Genomic DNA, 17,670 nt, shown 5'->3' with positions numbered 1-17,670 from the left:
ATCATCGTCACACGAGCCGGTGCTGCAGCGCACAACTTCACATAACACTGTTCATATTCACTGTCACTTCTGAGGGTTTGTTTGTCCTCACCCACACGTCCCCTCTCCAAATGCGGGCCAGTCAGTTTAAAGGCTGCTGCTCTCGAGGTGAATGTGCGGCCTGGTCCTCCCGTCCGGGAGTGTAACTCTGACAGTCTTTCTTGATATGGCCAGGCTTAAAACAAGACAAGCACAGGCGCTCCCGCCGACAGTGTGCTAGAGTGGAGTGTTCCATAGACTTGCATACCTTGCAGTGTTTTCTCTGGTCAGACGGGTGCTGCCTATACATTGGCTGGTTGTTTTGAGCCATCGGCTGGCTGTTCTGAGCCATCGCCTGGCTGTTCTGAGCTAGTGTGCGGTCAAGCAGGCCAATCAAAGTCTTTAGGCAATTTCCATCAAACTGAGGAGCAGATGTGACATTCGCTTCAGCCTGGACAGGGGGCAACACTGGAAGGCTAGGCATAGACACCTCCTCAGACACAGGTGTTTAAACATGAGCTGCCACATGTCTTGCTGCGCTGGGGCGGTTTGGTCTGGTGTTCAGCTGTTCTCTCATTTCGATTTGATAACGGTCAACATGCTCCTGTATTTCACCAGCTGTCCACTTCTCTGGCGCTTTGAACCGCAACACTGCAGCCAGGGAGGGATCTGGACAATACTTGACAAACATCATGGTTACTTCTCGACGGGGATCATCAATATGTCTCCCATGTCTGCTCAAGCCCTCCTCAGCTGCATCAACAGCTTTGTTAAGGCGGATCCAGTACTCGACAGGGTCCTCTCCTGCTACAGGCACAGTGCTGTAGAAGTCTGCAAGGGGCATACTCGAACATGACACACCACCAAAATGCTGTTTCAATATGTCAGTTATAACTTTTGGGTTCTCGTGAGGCTTCAATAACGGATTGCTACGGAGCGTTATCTTCACAATGTCTCTGGCTTTGCCCATTAATCTAGTCAACATCTCCTGATGCTGCTCACCCAGCTGTATGCTCCTCTTCCTCAAGTACGTGTCCATCAGCTCCTCCCACTCATGCACTGAGAGCTTGTCAGACCCATCTCCTCTGTACACAGGAGGCTCTCTCACATCGGACTGCATGACTAACTTCACACCAGTCAGGTTAATTGTGGAGTCAACGCGCGACTGGCCTGCACCTGAGTTCTGAACCTGTGCTTGACTGCCTTCATTCGCTTGACTCTCTTCCTTTAACTGAGCTGATATAGACTGTCCCACTTGCTGGGCGATGTGTGCGATGAGATCACTCAAAGCTGGGTCACTCCTGCCTGGGATGGCCGAAAGTGAAAAGGTAGGTCTGACGGCAAGGGACGGGTGGCTACACTGTAAAAAAAGTCCGTGAAATTAACAGGGAAAAGCTGTAAAATCACGACATCAAAAAACTGTAAATAGAGAAACAATGAAGCAGTGTTTAATTGACAGTAATATTTCGTAAAGTACTGAACCAAACAAAACTGTTAAATTCACATTAAGAATATGTTAAAAATAATTATATTTCATTGTATAATTTACAGATTACTGTGGTTTGAACACAGAAAACTGTAATACATAAAACAATACAATACAGTTAAAATGACAACATGACAGTGTTAAAATCATGTTTTTTTATATTTTTTCATTCTTGAAAATACTATAATATACTTACTTCTTATTTCTATTTTTTTAATACATATGTTTATTTTGAAATTGGAAATAACCCAGTACTGAGACATTTTTGGAAATTAAATGAGAATCCATAAAACAGCTGGCGTTTGGATTCTCGGGCCGCCCGGCTATTTGGAGTGGAATGCAGCCCACGGCAGACAGCCCAAACAGTAATCGAACGCGCCACTAACGGCCCGTCCACACAGCGGTAAATCTACTTTTTGAGTCTTGTATTTTTTTTAAATTGGGACAGCCTCTCGGCGGAAGTGACGCAAGCGGTCAACGAACGCAGCCTCCGAAGGAAACGGCCGCTGAACTGAGACACGCCTACTGAGCAGTAGAGTTTGTTTCTGTTATTTCATTGGACTATTTAATTATCGCGGGAACAGCCACTTTTTGTAGGTTAACGGCTCAGTGCGCGGCCAAGTCTGTCTGCCACGGACCACGGAGCTATGTGCAGGTGCTCATGAGCGGAGGATCACATCTGTAGCACTGGTAAGCTAACCGTTTATTTTCTTCAAACTTCAGTTATAACACGGTGTGTTGTCAGGACAATTCTGTTTGTGATTTATTGCATTTTGCAGTCATAGTAGTTATAACGTCTACTGACTGGGAGTTAATTTAAATAGTCTGGTAACGTTATTGAAGTATCATGCTAAAAGCTGAACTCTTTATTTTCGTTCAATTCATACTGTTGTGAAGCGGGGGGTTCGAAGCTACATCTGAGCGGGTTCAAATTTAACGGGCAGTTATATTATTATTATATTGCTAAATATGATTACCTACCATTTTTGCAGGTTAACGGTTACGGCTCAGTGCGCGGCCAAGTCTGTCTCAAGTCTGCCTGCCACGGACCACGGAGCCGTGTGCACATGAGCGGAGGATCACATCTGTAGCACTGGTAAGCTAACCGTTTATTTTCTTCAAACTTCAATTATAACACGGTGTGTTGTCAGGACAATACTAACTTCTGTTTGTGATTGAGTGCATTTTGCAGTCATAGTTATAACGTCTACTGACAGGGAGTTAATTTAAATAGTCTGGTAACGTTATTGAAGTATCATGCTAAAAGCTGAACTCTTTATTTTCATTTAATTCATGCTGTTATGAAGCGGGGGGTTTGAAGCTACATCTGAGCGGGTTCAAAGTTAACGGGCAGTCGTGTTAGCGTGCTAAAAATGATTACCTGCCGTATTTGCAGGTTAACGGCTACGCGGCCAAGTCGGCCTCAAGTCTGCCTGCCACGGACCACGTGGAGCTGTGTGCACATGAGCGGAGGATCACATCTGTAGCACTGGTAAGCTAACCGTTGAGGGGTTATGTTCTGCATTGCATAGGAACCCCTAAAAATGATTACCTGCCGTTTTTGCAGCAAAACGCTACAGACTTTGAAGGGTTATGTGCTGCATTCTAGAGTGCATAGGAACGAACCCCAGTGATTTTTCAAATGTGTTGGCACGAACTGCAAGCGAACATTTTGTACTTACGCATCTTTTAAAGCTCACTTTTATCGGATTCACAATGTGCCTGCAGCCACTGCTAGAGCCATTGTTACAGATTTGAAATGTGCAATTTCGTTATGTGCGCGCCAATTTCAAACAGTGAAAGAACTTATATCCCACTTAAAAGATCATATAGTGGAGAGACGACCTGTGTTATGTCCAGTAACTGGTTGTACAAATACTTTCACTGTGAAATCGTCATTTACTGCTCATATGTCCAGAAAACACAGAGCATGTTCTGTTGATAGCATAAGTGACATGTACAGGGAAGCCATTTCTCCGTGTTCTGCACATGAAGATGCTTCCCAGAACCCAAATGATGCAACAACAAATGAAAGCACTGATTTGACACAGCATTTCAATGAGACCTATCTTAGGAATGTATGCTTATTCTACTTAAAATTGCAAGGGCAGCTCCTTCTTCCAGCTTCAACAATACAGACCATTGTCGAAGAGATGCAAAATGTGCATGAGTTGGGACAGGATTACATTTTAAGTAAACTACGTTCACTTTTAAAAGATGACATGTCTCTAACTGATGATGCTATTGCTAAAATCTGTGATTGTGTGAAGGATTCCGATCTGTTCTCAGTCTGTCACCAGGGACCACTGAGAACAACATATTCAAGAGCTCAGACATTCAAAAAGATGTTCAAATACATAGAGCCTAAAAAAGTAACATTAGGAAATGATGAAAATATGACACAAAGGTTTGCTTACTACATACCTCTGAAACAAACAGTAAGTGGCTTATTAGAATCAGAATTTTGGAAGAATTCAATGTCACAGCAGTCATGTGAAACAGACTCAGATGTTTTTGGTGACATAAGTGATGGACACAACTTTAAGTCCAACCAGTTCTTCATTGAAAATCCAGGATGCCTGAAGCTAATTCTGTACCAGGATGCTTTTGAAATTGTCAACCCCCTTGGCTCTGCTAGGAAAAAACACAAAGTTGTTGCAGTCTATCTTTCTGTGGCAAATCTACCTGCTCATGTGCGCTCTAATACTGATCACATGTCCCTGGTTTTATTGTGTGGAGAGAATGACCTAAAACAATTTGGATTTGCTAAGGTGTTCTCAGAGATGTTAGTGGATTTAAAAGATTTGGAGGAAAATGGAATAGTTACAACAGTTGGAGACATGGTCAAAGGGGCTCTGTACTGCATTGCGGGTGATAACTTGGGTTCACACGGTATTGGTGGGTTCACTGAAAACTTTAGTCGTTCAAAGTACTTTTGCAGGTACTGTGAAATCACACAAAGTGAGTTTAAGAGTGATGATCCAAATGTATGTGGGCCACAGCGCACACCCGAAGGTTACGATTCTGCTGTTGCTGATCTACAAGTTGAAGACAGTCCACACATCAAAGGCATAAAGGCAAACTCTGTCTTCAATGCTCTGACATCTTTTCATATTTGCAAGCCAGGTCTCCCACCTTGTTTAGGCCATGACATATTTGAGGGTGTCTTATCCTACGATGTTGCACTGTACTTAAAGTATTTTATTAAGAAAAATAAATGGTTTACATATTCACTTTTGAACCGGCGCATAAAACAGTTCAAGTACAAAGGATCTGATGCTCTCACTAAGCCCTGTGCTGTCAACTCTGACGTATTCAAGCTCTCAGGTCAAGCCATTCAGAACTGGAATTTGTTAAGATTGCTGCCTGTATTAATTGGAGACAAAGTGCAAAATCCAGAAGATGATGTGTGGCAGTTGACTCTCCAGCTTAAAGATATTGTTGATCTGATTTGTGCACAAAAGATTTTGTTGTCACAGGTAGCCTATCTTGACATTACAATCCAAGAATATTTGGAAACAAGGAAGTGTTTCTTTCCTGAGAGTCCACTAAAACCAAAGCACCATTTCATGAGACACTATCCGGCACTCATCTTGAAATTTGGCCCCTTGATTAGAGTATGGACAATGCGTTTTGAAAGTAAACACAGCTACTTCAAGAGATGTGCCAGGCATTTGAACAACTTTAAAAACATCTGCCTAACTTTATCCGAAAGACATCAGATGTTTCAAGCATATCTTTCAGCTGGGCCAGGATGCAGTCAACTTCTGCAAGTCAAAGACAGTTGTAATTTTTACTCCAGTCTTTACAGTGATTCAATCAAACATGCAGTGAGAGAGTTTGGCTTTTCAGAAAACAATACTAGTGTTTCCACAGACATACAGTATAAAGGTACATCATATAAAAAAGGGCTTTTCCTTGTGTCCAAAAATGACGAGTCCATGGAGTTCGGAGAACTGCTCATTATTTTAATTCAAAATGATTCAGCTGTGTATTTTGTGATGGATATACATAAAACTGACTATCATTCTGAATACCACCTGTACTCTGTGACAAAACAGAATGCAAGGTTGCAATGTGTTAACATTAACGACTTGGTAGATTTTTATCCGTTACCATCATACATTGTTAACGGGCACCAAGTCATCCCGCTGAAACACAGTGTGTTGTCAAAATAAACACGATATTGGCTACTGTGGTGTTGAAACCATTCTAACAATGCACATGTATGCTTAGGGAAAATGATAAAATACTATTTGAAAAATATTAAAGTGACAGCAGTTTTTGTTCTGCAATGTACAGAAATAAAAAGTATACATCCTCAATCACACCCTATACTCAAATTAGAGGTTCCTCTTATCTGTATATAATGTATGTACAGTATTACTTGACTAAATGTCTAATTATCTTTGTCTTTCATTTGTAATTTTGAAAACCGAAAAGTGTCGTTCTTCCATGATTCCAGAGATGACAGACATGGAGCAAACATTTATATGCAGTGCCATCACTGAGGTCTTGCCTGACCTTCCAGAGATGAAAAAAGATATTCTGGAAGAGACTTTACAATCTTGGGGTGGAGACCTATGAGGATTTCCAGTTTGTTAATGAAGCAGATTTGCTGTCAGCTTTGAGGCCAATTCAAGCCAGAAAAGTCCTTGCTGCTTGGAAGCTGAGATGTATGTATACTTGTGACTATTTTAGTACAGGATGCAACCAGTGCCCAAAGTGGCCTGCATAAAAGATACATCAGAAATATAGAAACATTAAAACTGTGTTCCTCATAACTCTTTTTGTTAATATGTGTGTGTTTTGCAGGCCAGACTCCTGAATCCAGCAGCTCATCTGTTGGTGGCTCGCCAGGACCTTCTGCATCCTTGATGTCCTATTCACCCAGAAGTTCATCCTCAACCTCTTCCGACAGCTGCAAAAGGCCTGATATAGACTGGATGGATAGCTTTGTGATACCGTGGGATACGTTCCCAGAGGAACTGATGCAGACACTGGACAGAGGAAAACGACCTAGTCCACAATGAGAAGAGAGATGGTACGGATTCTGGTGTGTGAAATGAAGCGAAAAAGTACTTGCTTAAGTAAAAGACACACTATTGAAGTTGCAAAAAAGATAGTGGCAAAGTATCCTACGTCTCTTCAAGACATAATAGAGGGAGACGTGATCGGGCCAGGGTATCACTCTCTGGTCAAGCAATTGCAAAATAGGATAGAGAATGTGAAGCGATCCACAACCCCAAAAATAAGAAAACGAAAGAATGGCACCGACGAGTCAGACACAGATGAAGTCCCTCCAGAACAGAGAGCAGCAATCCAGGACACTTATGGGTGCATTAAATGGGATTTAAAATTCCTGCCCCTTGGAGAGACCGAAGAGAGCCGATGTAAATCCAGAGGAGGTCAAACTTCTAATGAAGTCAACGTTCTACACGCAGCGTAAACAAGTCAACGGGAGTATGGGGACGTATGTAAAGCTGTGGATGGGTGCAGCAGCGAAATGTATTTTAGCCACCTAAAAATTCAGTTTACATGTACGCTATATTTAGAATATTGTCACAAATGTACCCTGCTGCTTCAGTCCCTATCAGAAACAGACTGTATAGCTGTCTGACAGCAAGGTAGAGCTTTGAAAATATTCTTTAATATAGCATACACTAAGAGTAATATTGTTTTAGTTTTTTTGGTGGCTTAACTATGTCCACAGCAGTGCATTGCTTAGCTGTCTGCTGGTTCTCCTCTCTGTTTCTCCAAACTGTAGCTCCTACAACCCCCCTTCAAACAATATGAACTATCCCCTAAACTATCCCCTTTATCTCCCCTTAACCTGCAAATACACATACATACATTTTTGTATTGATGGTGAGAGCAATTTAACAGACCTTAAAATGTAATAACATATGTGCTAAAATTGTTTTGTGAAATGTTTCAGGAAGACAAGTCTTTTTTTAATTTAGTTTGAATTGTGTTTTTCTTCTTTTTTAGGACGATCATGCTATTCTTCAAAGCGATACATGCTGAGTGTGGATCGAAACATAGTACAGGACAACATCCCCTCCTTGGTTTCTGCCCTGTCCATGATGTTTGGGAGCTATTATTGCTTCAACATCGCCTACCCGTCAGAGCTGGCATCCACCCTGGAGTTTGTCCAGAGGTATGTGTTTTTTGGGATGGGTTTTATCCAACAATTTATTTTATTAAACTGCAACAAATCTAAAGCAGCTGCTTCAGTGAATTGGGGGTTAAGATAATTGTCATTTTGGCTTCAAAATAATAAGATTGATGTGAATTTTGTTGTTGTTAGGCAAGCTATTTCATTATTAATTCTGTTGTTTGTTTGTTTTTCTATTTTAAGGTGTTTTTTCTCCATCAACCCAGAGAAGGGCACCAAAGTGGAGAAGATACGCGCATCCCGTCTTCAGGTGAACCCGAGAGTCCTCACCTTGATACAGGAACTTTCGGACCATGAGTGGCGTGATGTCTGAATATGGACAGTAAGATCAATGGAATGTGGCGATGTGCCCAAGTTACAGTTTGTTTGATTGTTTAAATCGTAGTTAAAATTTGAAGTGCCTTTTTTCTAATTAAATTGTTCTTTTAAATAATTTAAAAAAATGCAATATGTAATTCTCAAAATGTCAAACTATTATTTTAAGGTCATTGTAGCCACTCTTGGGGTTTGCTGTTACAAAGTGAAGTTGCTTAAACAATCTTCGGTTGGTTTATGTGGATGTAAAAGCTCAGGACATCACTGTTGAGTGTAAAAATGTTGACGTGTTACACTCCACTGGGTGGTTTTGTTTTGTTTTTTGTTTTATAAACATTATTTCCCATAAATCATTTGTAAATAACCTCTCAACTTTGTTCAGCTTGAAGTTTGTTTATTGTGCAGCCTTAGTTTGTATGTTTTACCAATATGTATGTTGAGAAATGACAGTATTTTTGATCACTGCTATTATATATATATATATATAATAAATTCTTGGAAAGGCAAGTTCTTGTTGGAATTTTTTCAATTTTTAATACAGTGGCTCTTGAGGTTTATCTAGCTTTGCATTTTTTATTTTAAATGCTTAATCTGTGTACCCTGGATTACATTCTTCACATTTCTGGTAATAGTCAAACATATATATACGAAGGCAGTGTAGTTTAAATGAAATCTTTCAATCTGACTAATGTATAGGAAAAACATTTTTTTTCCACTGAGCAATAATCCTTACAGGCGCTTGTATACTATATATTTGAGATTGTTATTCATAAAACAGTTTTTGCTGCATTTTAATTGTAATAAATACATTTTACAGAAAATTAAAATTGCAGTAGTTAGAGGTTGCTTTCACCGTAAAACTCGTCATTACTACGGCAAAATACACTAAATTATACACAACTTTTGATTACAATTTGCGGGAAAATTCAGTTAAATTACAGCATTACACTGATGCTTTTACAGTTAAACAGTGTTATTTGTTTGGTATTTTTCTGTTAAATTTAATGGGATTCAATGTACAATAGACAACAGCTGCATGTAAATCTTACTGAAATAATCAGTTTAATAGCAACGTGATCATGCTAATTCAGCAGAAAAGGGCTGTTGAAATTACAGATTTAAAATGTAAATTACAACTGTTTTAAAACTGTAAAATATACACGTTGTTCTGTAAAGTTGTTTACAGTTTACCATATTTTTTACATCATTATTCTGGCAACAAAGCTGCCAGGTTTTTACCGTAAAAACAACGGGGTTTTGTTTACAGTGTAGGTCAGGGGTCGGCAACCCCTGGCACGCGTGCCAGCATTGGCACGCGGCACCGTAACCAGTGGCACACTAGGAATAAGTCGAATAAGTGTGCAAAATATTGAAATTGTATTTTCGGAGCCTGAACGAGACCGCCGCCAGAGCGCGTCTCCCCGTTACCTGCAGAAGGAAGCCATGCACGCAACGCAGCCCCGCTCTCTTTATCTCCAGGCCACTTTCTGCCGCTTTCCTCCGTGGTGCAGTGCTGATCGTTTCACCACGGAGGAAAGCACTTCACTAATTGCTGTACCCATAAGGAGCTGTACAAATGCCGCAGTTTTTACGTGGCTGTGTATTTAGTTGAAAGCCCAGTGGCGATCTGCTCATCGAAATAATATTCTACAAAGGGGCGGACTGGCCATCTGTGTGTTGAACTTCCCTGTCGGCTCCCAGATCGTAGTCAAGGAGGGCAGCAGCAACAAGCTTCAGGTTCAATAACCCACTTTAGCTTAAATGACTGGAGAGAGGCGAGCTCTTCTTGGGAGGCCGTTGCATTTATTTAGCTGTTCTTCTGTTTCACAAAATACATCACAAACACCTATGTTTTTCTGCTGCCTCGTTACACCTCCAGAAACATACACACGTTCCCTCACTGTCGCTATACCATCCACAAACACACATGCACAAGCCACACCCCCCTCTCTCTCTCTCTCTCTCTCTCTCTCTCTCTTAAAGGGACAGCGATCTCATCTCACTCTGCATGAGACTAAAATCATAACATGTGTGTTCTGGAGAATCACAGAACGGACGATCGTCCTTATTATTATGCCGTTTAAACCAATTATGAAATGTGTTTGTCAAATTTGGCATCATGTAAGTTGCGCTGACAGGTCCACACACTGCTTCCCCGCGGCGAGGCTCTCCCGAACCTCCTGCTGATAGTTGACGAGCGTCAAGCTCCTCAACCCCCCCCCCCCCCCCGTTGATAATTCTCGATCGTTGGCACGCTGATAACAATTTTTTTTAATATGGCACTTCATATCAAAAAGGTTGCCGACCCCTGGTGTAGGTAGACGGGTGGAGGTGAGAACTGGGGAACCTCCATTGTCTGGAACAATAACTGGGCGGGTGTAGCTGGGCGCTGGCGACATCATGTCGCCTGGACTTGCAACTGAAGAATTAAACAGCTGTGCCCCCCTCCCAAAAGAGTTAAACAGCGGTGCACCCCTCCCCAAACCAGCAACTGGAGAGTTAAATAATTCCAAACCAGGAAGTTGCGCCCCCCTGCCAAAACCAGAAACATTTTGAACAGCTTACATTGAAATCCATCTCTTTTTTTGTTTAACAAACACTTAGTTAATGTCAACAAAAACAGAAAATACTGATTCACAATAAACAATGGACATTTTTTTCAATGTCTTTTTCTTTCACTTGACACACATTTTTCCAGAAAGAACACAATGTCCTTGTAACTGTGACAAAGCCACTTCAATATAACCTTCATAAGGGAACCTCTTTTTTGTTGTTGTTTTGACGTCCGACAACCTCCGGTGACCAAGCTGGTGTTGATCCACGATGTGATCCGAGTCACGGCACCAATGTAGCCGGTCTGGGCCTACTTCTCAGCAGACCCTTGCTACGACTCTGCGTTGTGTTGTGCGTGTTTGATGGACAAGGAGATTCGGTTGTTGTCTTTAACCGAAACTGTGGCGTATTTATTCCTCTGCATGAAGTAAACACAATAATGCAGCAGCATTAATACACATGGACGTCTGCAACACACCAGTCTCAGTCTGCCATACAAACAACTGAGAGACTAGTACTTATAAAACATTCAGATATCAAATCTGTCACAATAGATCACAATACACTGTACAATTACAGTTACACTGGAAATGTATACACCACCGACTAATTAGTATTTTTAGACATGTAAATAAAACAATAAAATAAACACATAGTACAAAACACAATAGACCAAAAACATGGGAGCAACAAACATACCTGCATGAAGTAAACACAATAATGCAGCAGCATTAATAAACATGGACGTCTGCAACACACCAGTCTGTGGTGGGGAAAAGACGCCATTAAACATGCTGCAGGTGCTGTGTGTGAGTCCTCACAAGTGCTGCTAAACAGTACACTTAACTAAAAGTTTGCTAAAACACTCAAACTTCTGCAAAACAACTACACAGCAACACATTAGCACCATGGAATGATATTATAACCTTGTTTCACAGTTTAAGATTATATAAACAATGTAAACATTATTTAGAACAGAAATCTACAAAGAGCACATGACAAACTCTCCTCACCTCAGTCTGCCATACAAACAACTGAGTGAGAGAGGGTGCAACGCAGGTAGATGACGTCACTGCCGAAAGTGAAGACTTCAAAATAAAAGCATTAGCTCCCAAAACGGTCTTTTGTAGTAAACATACTAAAATAAAAGTGACAATAAATAATATTGGAACAATAAAATAAAACGTGAGGGATTATTGGTGGAATGCATTCCTGTATATTTATATACCTGCTACATATGGTACTATGGTATGGTATCCTAGCTTAATCTGTTATATGTAAACGTTCCCTAAATCTACTAATGTAGGGATAATCCACTGACATCCTTTAATACACATGTTAATTTTAATCAGATCTACTGATAATATCCGCAATATAAATCTTTAAACTTCTTCTTACCTTTAAAAGTCCGTCACGAACGGTCTATTATGCTGCAACTCTACAGCTCTGCTAGCCTTGGCGCTAACTTCCGGGGAACGATGGAGAGGCTCCACGATCCACCATTGCTGTAAAAAAGTGGTCCATTGGAGTGAACGGAGATGATGTAACTCTCAGTCTATATGGCGCTGTTCCACAGTATTCAATGTATAACATGTCCAATATGTAATGTATTGTAAATTGCTTTGAACACTTGGTAAAGCACTCAAATAAATACCATGAATTATAAATGATGAATACCACTAATAATGTGCATCCAAAGTTGTTAAGACCTTTTTAAAAACAAACAATAATACTATGGTTGTTCTAGAATAAAAGTAATGATACCAATGTCATTGGTCCTCTGAAGAGACAGGAATCCAATGTCAGATAATAGCTGTCAAGTAACTTCAGTTGAGTCTAGTGCCTTGAATAGTTGCCCTCACCAAAAGTGATGATTGCCACTCTTAGCTAGCTAGCAACAAATGTTTGTGGTACCAAATCATTACAGACTGCTCAAATAACCCTACAAATGAAGGGTGGCTTCTTTTCGATACCAGTATAGTGGTATGTTACTTAAATGTGTAACATGTGTGTTTACCGGAGCAAACGTCATCCCGATTTCTAACAGATTTTAAATATTTGAATTGGGGCTCATTGACTGGTGACTCAATAGAGAACCGCAGTGACGCGTCGTAAAACCCGGAAGTAAACTTCTTCCGGTTCCTTTGTGAAAAACCAATGCAAATTCTCCATAGGATTTTGGAAAATAGCTCGAAATAAGGTCTGTGGTTGACACACATTTAAGAGAGGGATCACTTTTTGTTCAGCCGGATAATCTCCACATGTCAGCCCTACTTTTATAATTTTTGAATCATAAATCTAGTCGCCAAAAGCGAAATGCTAACGTTATGCTATAAACGAACTACAAGCCAGTACAGCAGCAGGGTCGCACGACTTCAACGTCACGCCAACTTAAGATCGTTTCAACTGACTTGCACTGAAACTGCACTTTGAACACTTTAAATATATTAACATTTTAAACTGTATACCCCGGTTATGTAGGCCCTTTTTGTTTTGTTTAATGTATACCACGTTTATCTAGGCCCTTTTTGTTTTGTTTTATGTATACATGTCACACTGTGGGAAACGATATTTCGATATTTCCGGATGTATGACACATGTAGAATTTTTGACAATAAAGCTGAATTTGACTTTCGCGTGCTTGCATATTTTAACAAAGCTTTTCATTTTAGCCACACTGAATTTAACTAGAATTCATGGCTGTGTCAATTACCAGTCTGATATCATTTTACAAAGATGACAAGAAGAGTGTAGATAGAGGAGAGAACCACTACAAGTCAGGACACGTAACAGTGCAGCCTAGATGAAGGTGTGCTTACCGGTGTTGTCAGGGCTAGCATGAGGGACAAGGTTTTGTTAGAAATTAAAATCAATGTTGATATGGCGTAATTTGAATTAAATAAACTATTTGATTTAAATCAGTTTTATTCTGAAAAACCGGAAGTTCTCACTATTAGCTTAACACATTTATTCTGAAAATTCGTCACTTCCGGTTAGCATTTAGCATCTGGCGGAATCATACGATTTCAAACCTTGAACCAAGGTGAAATGACATGTGATGTTGTACACTGAGCACACTGGGATGAGCACTCATTTATTGACGCTGAATAATGTGTAGCAGGGAATGTTTAAATAACCACAGACGCCAGAATGATGCAATTTAGCTACAGAAAAAGGCAGGAATTGCATTGGACCCGCCCCCCGACGACGCCGGCCAATAGGAGAAGACCTCAGATGACAACAGGAAGAGCAAGCCAAGAATTGATCTCTTCGTCCCCCTGACCTGAACTGACCGGTCGGATGTGGAGAGCGCCTCCACTCGCACATTTCATTTTGTACACCACCGCATCTTTTGTGTAATTAAATGCTGTTAACTTTTATAAGCTTCCCTTGACTGTTTTCAGTCTCTCCTGCCTTCAGGGTTCTAGAATTGCTTTCAGTTTATAGTGTCGGTGAGTAGTGATAGCAAGAGTACCGTTAACCTAGAGTTAATTTATTCACATTAATTCCCATCAACAAATCAATTGTATGTGTCACATTAAATATTTATTAGGAAAGGCAAGGCAAGTTTATTTATATAGCACTTTTCAACACAAGGCAATTCAAATTGCTTTACAAAAAATAAAAGACATTAAGAAAATGACATTTAAAATCAGTCATTAAAAAGAAAAGCTAATAAAATAAACATTAAAAGAAAAAATACATGGATAAAAGTTACAGTGCAGTCTAATATATGAATAGTTAAATTAAAAGCAGCGACAAAAAGAAAAGTCTTCAGCCTGGATTGAAAAGTAGTCAGAGTTGCAGCCGACCTGCAGGTTTCTGGGAGTTTGTTCCAGATATTTTGAGCATAATAACTGAACGCTGCTTTACCATCTTTAGTTCTGACTCTGGGGACAGAAAGCTGACCAGTCCCTGAAGACCTGAGAGATCTGGATGGATCATAATTTAGCAGGAGGTCAGAAATGCACTTTGGTCCTAAATACTGCTTTATAAACAGCAGCAGTATTTTTGAAATCTATTCTTTGACACACAGGAAGCCATTGTAAAGACTTCAGAACTGGAGCGATGTGATCCACTTTCTTAGTGTTGGTAAGGACTCGAGCAGCGGTGTTCTGAATCAGCTGCAGCTTTCTAATAGATTTTTTAGTGAGACCTGTGAAGACACCATTGCAGTAGTCCAGTCTACTGAAGATAAAAGCATGGACACGTTTTTCCAAATCCTGCTGTGACATTAGTCTTTTAATCCTAGATATGTTCTTTAGGTGATAGTAAGCTGATTTAGTAACTGTTTTAATGTGACTGTTGAAACCAATAACTAATTTAACCCGCTGACAAGAGAGCCCACCTCCGAAGATCGTGACTGGCTGAAGGACAGACTCGGGGGCAGGTTTTCAGGAATTTCTTGGCTTCTCTCCCCCGAGCCAGAAGAGGAACACTACAGCTTGGAAACACTTACTGTTCCTGAAATTATCAAATCTGTTGGGCATCAGGGACCTGAGGCAGTTGTGGCAAGCACGGCATTGTCTGAAGAGCAACAGAGGACAATTCAGGTGGCTACCACTGGTCAGCGAACCAACCCAAAATGGCATTTGTTCAGGAAAGGAAGGCTGACTGCCAGCAACTTTGGAGCTGTCCTGTGGTGAAAGCGTGTGGCTGCTTCCTTTATTGCCAGGGTGCCAGGGCAACAACAGGCCCTTGATGGTGTTTTGTCTGTACAGTGGGGGACTATGAATGAATGTGAGGGCGTCAGGCAGCGACGTGCAGTCAGGGGATATTATTTTGTGAGCGCGCTCAAGCCAGTTACTGTGGGGTGAGGTGAAGCACAGATGAGCTCTGCCTCACCTCAGAATGCGTCAGCCCCCAGAAAGTGTCTGGAAAGCGGGCCCTAAGCGCATGCCTGTTACCATCTCACTGTAGGTCACACATGTAATGTTTTTAGATCCCTTTATTACATTTATCCTCGCCATCCTTAGTCTCTAAATAACTTATTTCACGTATATATGATATTTAGGCCCGCTGGTCTCATCATACAACGGCAAGGAAAAAAGCAGCAGAAGAGGCAGCCATAACGTCTGCCACACCGAAGGGGGCGCAAGTGAGCCCACAGGTTCTTGTTGCTACTGTTATTCTACGCAGAGACGGTAGATGCAAACAACAAACTAGACTTTTGTTTTGAAACTAGAGGGAGATAAGGAGGACTTTTACAAAAACTAATAGAGTTTGTTGTCCAGAAGGAGAGCATGGACTTCATCTTCAAGTCAAGGTAAGACCACAATTGTAATGAACATGGGATCTTACTAAGAATGAACAATCCAATATTTAGATTGTGGGTATCCTTTTGTTGAACAGTCTGTTTAAAATGAATCGAAGCATCAGACTAAAAAAGCTTTTGAAAATAACCGGACATTTCGATTAAGGTCAAAATATAATATTTGTAAATCTGACTGAAAGAGTCAGTGCCTCACCAGCCATGAACGTCACCGCACGTCACTGGCGTCAGGGCATTCACCACTGCAACCCAGATGCAGGTCCATGAGTCAGATTTGTGGCTCTCCCTATCAAGATTGTTGGGGGCATCTCCAGATGGTCTGGTAGGGTCTTCCGCTGTGCTGGAGGTAAAGTGTCCCTACAGAGCCAGGGAAATGACAATTAGTGAAGCATTGCAAATCAAGGGCTTCTACGTCAGTAAGGAAGGAGAAACATTCAGCCTGCGTGAGGAATATCCTTACTTAGACCCTCCAGAAAAACGCGGGCAAAAATCCTTGATTATGCGGGCTAAATTCCTTGATTATGCGGGCTAAAATCCTTGATTATGCGATTAAACATGCGGGGTTTTTATGTGATTTTATAAGGTGAAATTGCGGGAAGTTGCGAAATATGCGGAAATATGCTAAATATGCGGGGAAAAAGAATAACAATTTTTTTAAATATTGGGCTGCCTTATTTATTCTCTCTCACACACAACCTGCCACTAACGTTAAACCCCTTTACTATTCAATTAAACACATTCAATGTTTATTTATTGTAAAAGCAATTGGGCTATTTTAATCTCACACACACACACATAGTGCTGCGTACCGGTACGCCGAACCGGTACTGGACTTGTAAAAAGTTTCGGTTCAAGTCCGGTTAAAACCGGAACGTCGGGAACCGGTACTTACGTATATTCTCCTTTTTGTTCTAAACCATCTAAAACCTTCCATAGATCGAGAAATTTGCGCTGAGAAAAGACGAAAAACATTGTTTTGGCTTCTGATATGGCGGCCATTACTGAACTCACGAAGTCTCGCAAAATATCCCAACTGCTCGCGAGATCTGTGTGAAGTCAAGGGAAGCTGGCTTAGACATAGTGGACACTGACAGCGTGGGATGCTGGTTGCCATATTTGGTAGTGTAGCTTACTGACAAGCATGGGATACTGGTTGCCATATATGGTAGTGTAGCTAAGCTAACTCCTTTGTATGTATGGTGATATAGTGTCTGCCGAAAGAGCAACACTTCACCCAGACAATGTCAATATGCTGTTGTTCTTGAACAAGAACACATAGACTTGTACTCTTGCATATTGAGTCTTGTATGTACATCACTATGTATGTAGTTGTGTTGTGTAGTTAGTAACACATGTAGAGTTCGAGAAAAGACATGGTGTAGACCAGGGGTAGCCAACGCGGTGCCCGCGGGCACTAAGTCGCCCGCAGGGGGGAAATTGGTCGCCCGCGTGCATGTTCTAAAATAAGCACAAGTCACCATGGAGCTCCGTCTAAAAACATTATTGAATAACATTTTTTTTTTTAAATGACAATATTTAATATAATGTTTTAAAAGCACACATTGTGTATGTACATATGTAAGTGAAATGGAGATTTGGTGCGTGAAATTGAACTCTGATCCCAGATAGGTTCAGAGTTGAACTCCACGCACGAAATATCCGTTCCACCTTTAGCTGAGACAAGCTAGCATGAGCAGCTACGATCATGGGCTTCATCACCACACCGCAAACAGACAAACACACACACATAGCAGTGGTGAGGATCTCAGCCTGCCACTGACGTTCAACCAGAAAACATCAGCAGTTAGCTGTTAGCAGTTAGCAAACAGAGATCACAGCTCCTCATAT

General features: G+C 41.0%; 2 long non-coding RNA genes across 3 annotated transcripts; one reads left to right on the top strand and one right to left on the bottom strand.

The window, feature by feature from the left end:
* The first annotated feature begins 2,218 nt into the window (after positions 1-2,218).
* On the top strand, positions 2,219-10,787 carry LOC307034361. 2 transcript variants are annotated; one of them, XR_013806870.1, is made up of 4 exons: positions 2,219-2,996; positions 5,970-6,180; positions 6,320-7,664; positions 7,866-10,787. It is a non-coding gene; the product is annotated as an uncharacterized lncRNA (long non-coding RNA). The 2 variants fall into 2 exon arrangements; XR_013806871.1 differs by lacking the exon at positions 2,219-2,996 and having other exon boundaries at positions 3,015-6,180.
* A 143-nt stretch (positions 10,788-10,930) lies between these two features.
* Positions 10,931-11,679, bottom strand: LOC307034362. Its single transcript, XR_013806872.1, has 2 exons — positions 11,250-11,679; positions 10,931-10,968 (listed from the first exon to the last, which is right to left on the bottom strand). It is a non-coding gene; the product is annotated as an uncharacterized lncRNA (long non-coding RNA).
* Positions 11,680-17,670: the final 5,991 nt, after the last annotated feature.

The sequence above is a fragment of the Notothenia rossii genome (genome assembly GCF_949606895.1).
Source record: "Notothenia rossii genome assembly, chromosome: 3".
Lineage (NCBI taxonomy): Eukaryota > Metazoa > Chordata > Actinopteri > Perciformes > Nototheniidae > Notothenia > Notothenia rossii.
The sequence above is the reverse complement of the archived record's forward strand: the minus strand, read 5'-3'. Positions and strand labels throughout refer to the sequence as shown.